Below are 10994 nucleotides of genomic sequence, written 5' to 3'. Positions count from 1 at the left end.
AAGAATGTGCACTCTGAGTTCCACCTTAGAGGTCCTCACTAATGCACTTGGATAATAAAAATAGACAAACTGGAAAGCAAGGGGAAAATCATCATCATTTTCAGAAAATATGACCCTCTGTATTTTGGGGGTGGACCTAATAGACAGCTGATGAAGTGGGGGGACAGGTAAAGGGAGATCAAGGCTGACTTCTAGGCTCTTGCCTTGAGCCCTCAGTGGTGGTTTTTTTTTCTGTTTGTTTTAATTTTTATTGGAATATAGTGATTTACAATATCATGCTAGTTTCAGGCTTAAAATAGCAATTTATATGTGTGTGCATGTGTGTGTGTGTGTGTGTATATAGATAGATAGATAGATATAGATATATCTGTCCTTGTTTAGTTTCTTTTCCCTTATATGTGTTTGCTCAGTCATCTCTGACACTTTGCAACACTACGGACTGTAGCCCACCAGGCTCCTCTGTCCATGGGACTTTCCAGGCAAGAATACTGGAGTGGGTTGCCATTTCCTTCTCCAGGGATCTTCCCAGCTCAGGATTGAAGCTGCATCTCTTATGTCTCCTGCATTGGCAGGAGCGTTCTTTACCACTAGCGCCACCTGGGAAGCTCCTCTTCGCCCTTATAGGTCATTCCAAAATATTGAGTATAGTTCCCTGCACAATGCTGTGGGTCCTTGTTGGTTATCTTTCTGACAAATAGTAGTGTGTATATCGGAGAAGGCAATGGCACCCTACTCCAGTACTCTTGCCTGGAAAATCCCATGGACGGAGGAGCCTGGTAGGCTGCAGTCCATGGGGTCGCTAAGAGTCAGACAGGACTGAGCGACTTCACTTTCACTTTTCACTTTCATGCATTGGAGAAGGAAATGGCAACCCACTCCAGTGTTCTTGCCTGGAGAATCCCAGGGACGGGGAAGCCTGGTGGGCTGCCGTCTATGGGGTCTCACAGAGTCGGACACGACTGAAGCGACTTAGCAGCAGCAGCAGCAGTGTGTATATATTAATCCCAACCTTCTGATTTACTCCCCCTACTTTTTTGCTTTGGTAACCAGGAGCTTGTTTTCTATGTCTGTGAGTCTCTCTCTGTTTTGGAAATAAGTTCGTTTGTATCTTTTTTTTTTAATTTGTTTATTTTAATCGGAGGCTAATTACTTTACAATATTGTAATGGTTTTTTGCCATACATTGACATGAATCAGCCACGGGTGTACATGTGTTCCCCCATCCTGAATCCCCCTCCCACCTCCCTCTCCATCCCATCCCTCAGGGTCATCCCAGTGCACCGGCCCTGAGCACCCTGTATCTTTTTTTTTTTTTTTTAAGATTCCATGTACAAGAGATTTGATGTATGTGTCTCTGCCTTATTTCACTTAATATGGAAATCTCTAAGTCCAGATCCATCCTTGTTGCCGCAGATGAGCCCTCAGTGTTTTTCATAACTTTAACTGAGATAGTGGGAAATGAGAGCATGAGATTAAGAGAAAACATGAGATAGTTTGATATATGCGTCTAGACTTTAGAGGTTTGGAGTACAGAATTAAGAGGGGATATTAGATAGGCAGTTTGATAGATGAGTCTAGACTTCAGAGCAGAGGTCGAGTCTGAAAATATAAATTTAGCACTCACTAGAATATAGATGCTATTCAGCACTTTAGGCCACACTGAATTCCTTTGGAAGAAGAACACTAGTGTGCCCAAGCCACTATTTTGAGGCAAACAAATGAGATTGAGAAAGACTAGTTTGGTGAGATAAGGAGAGCCCAAATTTATTACAGTATCACAGAACTGGGGAAAAGAAAATATTTTTTATAGCAAAGAAAGGGGGACATGTCAATGGCCAAGTTGCTGAATGCTCTTGAAAAAGTCACATAAAGTGAGGGTGGAGATGCAACTTTGGGGTCAGTCGCTGTGGACGCAACTCGTGATCTTGTCAATGTAGTTGGTGGCTGGGTCAGAGAACAGTTGGGGTAAAGTGGAGGAGAATGGGAGGTGAGACAGTCCATAATCTAAGCATTTTTGACACACTTTTCTTGATAAGGAAAAGAAAGAGGGTGATAACTGGAGGAATAAATAACAAAGAGAAAAGGTTGTTTTTTAAGATAATGAAATGCGAGAGAATATTTCTATGATGAAGGTGTGAACAATCCACTATGGAGCGAGAAATTTTGGCATGTGCTTGAAAGAGAGGAATGCAAATTAAATTTAGTTTTATAGGAAATTATGAAGTAGTTTTCAAGTGAAAGGAAAGAAATTAGATAGAACATCATTCATAGGTCAGTCAGAGTGATTTTCTTTTTTTATTTTCAACTAAATATGGAGATCCAACCAGTCCATCCTAAAGGAAATCAGTCCTGAATATTCATTGGAAGGACTGATGCTGAAGCTGAAACTCCAATACCTTGGCCATCTGATGTGAAGAACTGACTCACTTGAAAAGACCCTGATGCTGGGAAAGATTGAAGGCAGGAGGAGAAGGGGATGGCCAAGGATGAGATGGTTGGATGGCATCACTGACTCAATGGACATGAGTTTGAGTAAGCTCTGGGAGTTGGTGATGGACAGGGAGGCCTGGGGTGCTGCAGTCCATGGGGTTGCAAAAAGTCGGACATGACTGAGCGACTGAACTGAACTGAACTGAAATTTTTATTGAGACGATCATAGATTCACCTGCAATTTGAATAAAACATATATAGAGACAATGCTATGTATACTTTACCCACTTTCCTCCAATGATCAACATTTTGCAAAACTGTATATTATCTTAAGATACTGAACAGTTTTGTCACTGCAAGGGTCTCTTCTATACCCACGATCACCTCCCTCTCACCTGTAACCCTATTTCTAAAACCCTAGCAACCACTCATCTTCTCCGCATTTCTAAAATGTTGTCATTTCATATGTACACTACCACGTGTAAAACAGCTAGCTAGTGGGCAGCTGCTGCATCGCACAGGGAGCTCAGCTCGGCGCTGTCTGATGACCTGGCGGGGTGGGATAGGGGATGAAGGGAGGGAGACTCAAGGGGGAGGGGATATATGCATAGATATAGCTGATTTGCACTGTTGAACAGCAGAAACTAACACCGCATTGTAAAGCAATTACACTTCAATTAAAATATAAATTCAAAAAGTTTTTCCATTACAAAATGTCATGTAAAAGGAATCCTAGACTATGAAACTGTTAGGATTGGCTTTTTTCACTCAGCATAATTCCCTGCAGATTTATTAGGTTGATATGTGCCAATAGTTGGCTCCTGTCCAATGCTGAGTAGTCTTCCAGGCTGTGAATGTAGCACAGGTTGTTTAACCAGTCACCTAGTCGGGGTACTGTGGGTGGAGCTGCTACAAACATTCATGTACAGGTATTCATGTGAACAGAAAGTCTTCGTTTCTCTGGGATAAATACCCAAGAACACACTTGCTGGATGGTATGGTAATTGCATGTTTAGTTTAAAAGGCACTGCCAGATTGATTTCCTTTTTAGGTAAAAAAAAAAAATGCATTTATTCTTGTTTATTTATTTTTCACAAGCCCTTGTTGGTTATTATATTTTAAATATGGCTGTGTGTACATGTCCACCCCAAACTCCTATTAATACAGTTGGATTTCAAATTTATTATATGCTTGATATTTAAGAGACTAATGTGTAAAAAGGTGTTTTTCTTTTAAACATGTCTAATTAGCTCAGGGATTATTTTCATAATAGTAAAATATCTGGGAGTACTCCTAATAATACCACCTTATTTCACAATATAGCTTTGGGTATGGAAGATAAACCAATATTAACAAAAGACTTATTAGCTCATACCTAAAAACCTTTTATGGATGAAAAAATGGATATCTGACTAAGTTTATCCAGATTGTCTTTGGACAATCTTTATCCAGATTGTTTTTCTTCAGTCTCTTAGTCATGTCTGACTCCTTGAGACCCCACAGACTACAGCCAGGCTTCCCTGTGCTTCACTATCTCCCAAAGTTTGTTCAAATTCATGTCTGTTGAGTCAGTGATGCCATCCAACCCTCTCATCCTCTGTTGCTCCCTTCTTTTCCTGCTCTCAATCTTTCCCAGCATCAAGGTCTTTTCCAATGAATTGGCTCTTTGCATCAGGTGGCCTAAGTATTGGAGTTTCAGCTTCAGCATCAGTCCTTCCAATGAATATTCAGGATTGATTGCCTTTAGGATTGACTGGTGTGATCTCTTTACTCTCCAAGGGTCTCTCAAGAGTCTTCTCCAACACCACCATTCAGAAGCATCAATTCTTCAGCCCTCAGTCTTCATTATGGTCTAACTCTTACATCCATACATGACCACTGGAAAAACCATGGCTTTGACTATACAGACCTTTGCTGCCAAAGTGATGTCTCTGCTTTTTAATGCACTGTCTAAGTTTTTCTTACCAGGAGCAAATATTTTAAATCTCATGGCTGCAGTCACCATCCGCAGTGACTGTCCAGATTGTCTATTTGCTCTCAACTCGATTATATTGACTTTTAAACAGGCATGGGGGTTTTTCTAGTGTTTTCCCCCCTTTTCTAGCTGCTTAGCATTTGGATCCTCATTCTACTTGGGGTCTTTATCAAGTAGTCCAGTCTCCATGGAAGACAAGGTCCTTCCTCACAGCACATGAGCTAAAAAGGCCAAGTCTGTATATTTTCCCCTCAACCCTGTAGCTAGAGTAGTCAGTTGTGTCCGCTGGGACACTGAATAGCAAGCAGATGACACCAGGGGAGGGTGAAGTATGCAATTAACTCTGTTGCTGGCATCCAGTGACCAGTGTCTGCAGCTGCTCCCAACCAAATTCTTTTTGTGGCATAATTTTTGCCACACTTCCGAACATCTAGATGCTGGTTCCTAGTGTATTCAGGCCCAGTTCTCCATACATGCCATCAGTTAAAAGAATTACCCAAATTACTTCCAGTAAATTCCTTTCTTGCAGAAGGTAGTCAAGGCTTTTTTTTTTCTTTCCTGTTCTTTTCCAGCCAAGATCCCTGAGTGCTACACTAGATATACCCACAACTGTAGGTATATCTTGTCCTTGCTCATAGCACATGAGCTAAAAGGGTCAAACGCATATATTTTCCCCTCAACCCTGTAGCTAGTCAGTTATGTCCACTGGGACACTGACCAACCTCACAGCCTCTTCCTCCAAGAATTCCACCCAACCTTAGAATCTTTGGAAGCCTAGATAGTTATCTACACTTTCTCTTTTGCATCAGGTCCTATTTGGCTCCTGATGATCTATATCGTGGGCGCCTGAATTTGGTATTAGAGGCAGGCAGAGGGAAGAGAGAGAGAATGAGTGTGAGAGCATGTACATCCAGAGAATACATCTCTAGAAAATAGAATAAATTCCCATTTTATCTTTCCCCAATGCTAAACAGTTCATTGCACCTAAGTTTTCAGTAAATATTTGTTGAATAAGTAAATACATTTAAAAAAATAAAAGAGTACAGAATCGTGAAGGCTGAAAGAAGGGTCAGAAAACAAAACATTCTCTTCATTCCTCTACTTTCTTGAGATAGTCACTGGACATCAGCTTCCTTATTTATAAAATGAAGAGGCAAAATAGCTCAGATTACCTTTCATCTCAGAAATTCTTTAATTTGGGAATAAATATACTGAAGATCGAATACTGAGACTCAGAACTCTGTTGTGCAGAGGTTTTTTTTTGTTTGTTTTGTTTTTTACTTTTTTTAGAGTTTTTTTTAAAGGGTTCTTTCTTCAGTGAGAAAAAGTGGACATGAGAAAATAAATACATTTTGTTTCTTTCCCCCAGCACTCAGCAATCAGAATAAATGTAGGCTTCATTAATTAGTAAAAGTGTACCTGCCAGGGTGTCATGTCTGAGCATACAAGCATGAGTTCCCACAGAGAGACCCCGAGTTCCTGCCATGAGTGGTTACTGCAAGGTTTATGGGCTTATGGGAAGTGTTACCTCGGAGAGGCCAAGCAAGCCCGTATTCCCATAGCATTTCCAAAGACCACCTTCTCCTTCTCAGGGTTAAAGTCACTCGTGCAAATTGCCCAGCTGGGTTTTAATTAAAGATCGGCCCCCACTTTCCCTCGGGTTTTCCCTTCGTGTGCATTTCTCCTTCCTCCCTTAGTTACTTCTCTCCTTCCCCCAAGTCCCTCTGCACAGGCCCGTGGCGAAGACAGCTGACAATAATGAGGCTCCCAGAACTGGTTCAAAGCCTGCTACAAAACTTTTAAAATTAAACCCTCGAGATTTTAAGAGTGGTAATTAGAATGCATGATTTGAAGTGAACTAACGTCACCCTGCCATCTAGCTGGCATGGTCCTCTGCCTACATGTCCATGGCCTGGGCAGAGACAGCTATTTCCTGCCATCCACTGTCTTGTCCTGCAAGTGGGGAAGTCTTCCTGGAATCTTTGGGAAGTGCCCCAAATTTTCCTCTTGTTGAACAATTAGAATGTGATTGATTTTTCACTATTAGAATCAGTAATATCTATAGGGATGAGTATGAGTATCTGATGAGTATCTATAGGGATAAGCTTTTATATTGTGAAGGTTTCCTCAAAATGGATTCCTAGATGTGAAATTAGAAAGTGAAAAAGCAAAAAACATATTAAAGACTAAATACTGGTGTCAGATTTCCTTTCTTTCATTTATTCATACAAGCAAATATGTAATGAGCGTCTTTAACAATAGGCACTCAGATGGCTCAAGTGGCAAAGAATCTGCCTGCCAAGGCAGGAGACTCAGGTTTTATCCCTGGATCAGAAAGAGCCCCTGGAGGAGGAAATGGCAACCGACTCCAGTATTCTTGCCTGGGAAATCTCACAGAGATAGGAGCTTGGGGGGCTACAGTCTGCGGGGCCACAAAAGAGTCAGACGCAACCTAGCACCACAATGAACAATAAGCCCTGCTCGCCACAGCTAGAGAAGCCGGTGCAAAACAACGAAGACCCAGTGCAGCCAAAAAATAAAATAAGTAAATAAAAGCATTTTTTAAAAATATTTTTAAAATATATAGTGTAATTATAAATGGTAACTAAAGTTATAAATATACCTAGGATGGAACGATAGGGAGTAAAGGTTGGCGTCTTCCTTTCTTTTGGACACCCATACAATTTTTATCAGCAGATGTGAAGAGCATTACCTGCAGAATAGAAGTAGAATTCCTCAGCACCTGGAATCCCATCACTCCTCACCACCTTTGTTGCTGTTGTCCTAATCCAAGTCACCACCACCAGGTGCCTGGACCTTTGTAGTACCTTCCTTTGCCCCATCTTACCTCCCTGTTCTACTCTCCCCACAGCTGTCTGAGTCTTTCAGTGTGTAACTCTATAAAATCATCCCTGGTGTCTCAGATGGTAAAGGATAAACCTGCCAATGACCCGGGTTCAATCCCTGGGTCTAGAAGATCTCCTGGAGAAGGAAATAGCAACTCACTACAGTATTCTTGCTTGGAGAATTCCATGGACAAGCATGGTGGGTTACAGTCCATAGGGATGCAAGGAATCAAACACAACCAAACAACTAATACTGTACTATAGAGCTATATCACCATATAGCTCATCTACAAAAGCACTTCAATAGTGTCCCCTTTCTCAGAAAAATCCAGTCATTGCCAAGGCCTATAAGCAACCCGTGGCCTGGGCTCTATGACCTCTCTGGCTCCCATCTCTACCACTCTCTTCCCTAGTGTTCTCCTCTCCAGTTGTAAACACGATCCTACCCCAGGGCCTTTTCATGTGCTCTTTTCTCTGCTTGGAATACTCATTTTTCTAGATACCTCTCATTTCTTCATTTCTCTTTTAAGAGAAACAATCACTGACCAAGCCAAATAAAATAGCATGGCATCCATGTCTCTCTCCTTTACCCTATTTTACTTTCCATCACAGCACTTGTTATGACTTGACATATATATACACTCTGTTTATTAACTACTTTACCCACTAAGATAGAAATGTTATAGATAAAGGACTGCTTTATTCACTGCTGTATCCACATTACCTAAATTGATACCTGGGTTCAGTGTTTGTTGAATGAACAGGTCAACCATCGCAGGCAAAGTATATTCATTAATGGCTCTGTTTCAACCTGGCAGTAGATTTCTAGGGCTATGCTGTAGCACTAAATAGTATGCCTTATCTTATCTATCAATGACACGGATTGATAACCAGTTCCACCAAGTGTTGTATATATGACCTATTATCAGAATTATTTTCAGCAAAGTTTCTCAAATTTATATCACTATCAGCGGTCAGTGAGTACAGTTAGCATGCTGTGAAATTTATATCACTATCAGCGGTCAGTGAGTACGGTTAGCATGCTGTGAACAGGTTTTTCTTAATAAAAGAGAATATAACTAGACTAGAACAGAGTGGAATTAAATTAGAGGAAAAAGAAATTTATCACATGGAATACAAGAAGGTATGTTTCAATTATATGTGTGTAGGCGATGGCACCCCACTCCAGTACTCTTGCCTGGAAAATCCCATGGACGGAAGAGCCTGGTAGGCTGCAGTTCATGGGGTCTCGAAGAGTCGGACACGACTGAGCGACTTCCCTTTCACTTTTCACTCTCATGCATTGGAGAAGGAAATGGCAACCCACTGCAGTGTTCTTGCCTGGAGGATCCCAGGGACGGGGGAGCCTGGTGGGCTGCCGTCTGTGGGGTCGCACAGAGTCGGACACGACTGAAGCCACTTAGCAGCAGCCGCAGGCTGTTTATACACATATCAAAATAAAATGTAAAGACTATTTCTTATGTCACAATTTTTTTTTAAGTTTTAAATACAACCTAGAGTGTTGATTCCTGGAAATTTATCCAGAATTCCAAGGAAATGATACAAATAGCGGCCAAAAAACAGGAAAAACACTGAGAGACTAAGAGGGACCAAGAGAAAGAATGAGTCAATGAATCAGAGAGCTGGTCCTTTGGGGAAAAAATTAAAATTATTAAATGTCTAGCTATATTGACCAAGGTTTTTAAAAAGAGAAAAGATATAAATTACCAATTAGAGGAACAAACAAGGGATTGCAGATCCTACAGACATTTATAACCATAAAGATGAAACAATAGTAAGAAGAAATATATAGATTCAATATCCTAACATATATTTAAAAATTTGAATATGTGGTTAAAAATCTTCCAAGAAGAGCTCTTCAGGTCAGATGGCTGCACCATCAAGTTTTTGCAAACATTTCAAAATATAACAATAATCTACCCAAATTTTTTTTCTAGGAAATAAAAAAGGAGGGAATGCTACCCAACTCATTTTATGAGGCTGGCATTACTTGATATTAAAAACATATTACTAGAAAACTACAGACCAAATACCCCTCATGAACATAGATCCAACAAAATGCTAGCAATTGCAAACCAACAATATGTTTAAAAAAAGACATCATGGTGAAGTGAGGTTTTTCTCACTTGCAAGGACAGTTGAATATTTCAAAGTTAACTGAATTAATTAACCACATCAGTATACAAAAGAAGAAAAAAACCATATGCTCATCACAAGAGATGCAGCAAATCATGACAGAATTCAGCATCTATTCATTAAAAAAAACTTTTCAAGTAATTAATCATAGACAGAAAATTCTTAAAATTAAGTAAGAGCATCTACAAAATGGCCTGCTAACATCATAGTTAATGGTGAAACAACAAACGTTTTACCCCAAGATCAGGAACAAAGCTAGGGAAGTCCACTTTCACCACTCTTATTTGACAGAATACTGGAAGTTCTATTCATTTCAATCAGAGATGAAATAGAAATAAAAGACATGGAGACAGATTGGAAGGGAAGACATAAACATGTTTCTCTTCATAGTCGATGCAGTTATATACTGAGAAAATCTCAAAGAACTTACAAGGAAGCTAATGACCCATGGAAAGCAAAAACTGCAAACAGTAGCAGTATAATAGGGCTTCCCAGGTGGCTCAGTGGTGAAGAATCCACCTGCCAATGCAAGAGATGGAGGAGATGAGGATTTGATCCCTGGGTTGAGAAGATCCCCTGGAGGAGGAAATGGCAACCCACTCCAGTATTCTTGCTTGGGAAATCCCATGGACAGAGGAGCATGGTGGGCTACAGTCAAGAGCTGAAACAATTTTGAAAAGGACAAACTCAGAGGACTGCCTCATATCAAGGATTGCTATAAAACAACATTAATCAAGACAGTGCAATGTTGACGAAAGTATACATACATAAATCAGTGTAAAATAATAGATGATTAATTTATATTTCATACAGTGTAAAAAAAAGGGAATTCGATGAAGAATACATAATTTTGTCATATATCACTGAGATTTGTGGTTGTTTGTTACATGGCAATAGCTGACTGAAACAAACTGAAACACAGATGTGGGGTATTGCCATAACAAAAACTTGGAATATACATCATTAGCTTTAGGCTATTGGGAGGCTACTGGTGGATGCTGAAAAAATGTCGCTGTGTTTTATACGGAAGTAAGACATTTGGTATAAACCATGACTGTGATAACTTGTAAGACAAACTGTCACTAAGAAAACTATAGCATTAGGCAACGATGTTTTGTAGAAGAATGTTGAAAGATGAGCTGACTGATACTAGCTACATTAAGCTGCTATCTGAAAGAGCTGAACTAAGGAAAGAACTTATCAGTTTGCAAGAACTCAAGAAAAATTTAGTGAGTTGAGAATGTGTAGCGTTGGGGAATGAAGCCGCTTCTTACCAAATCAAAGGTATGGTAATTATCACAGCCTCAGAGTAAAGACAAAATCAAGGGTCAAACTATTAAAGTGCTATCAGAAGCTAGTTAAACTGACAGGAAGCCCATAGAACCAAATTTGAAATCAGTAGGAATAAAGGTCATTTCTGAAATCTAGAAAGCAAGAAAATAAGAACTTGTCTAATAGAAAAAGAAATCTAGTTAGGATGCCATGGATGGGATGGGTGGATGGCAAATGTCTTCAGACTTTTCTTACATCTTCTGATGATTGAAATCTCAAGAGGAAGAATCACTCTGGCTCAGCAGGAGCCAAATG

Source organism: Bos taurus, chromosome 4, assembly GCF_002263795.3.
Source record: "Bos taurus isolate L1 Dominette 01449 registration number 42190680 breed Hereford chromosome 4, ARS-UCD2.0, whole genome shotgun sequence".
NCBI classification, from domain to species: domain Eukaryota; kingdom Metazoa; phylum Chordata; class Mammalia; order Artiodactyla; family Bovidae; genus Bos; species Bos taurus.
The sequence above is the reverse complement of the archived record's forward strand: the minus strand, read 5'-3'. Positions refer to the sequence as shown.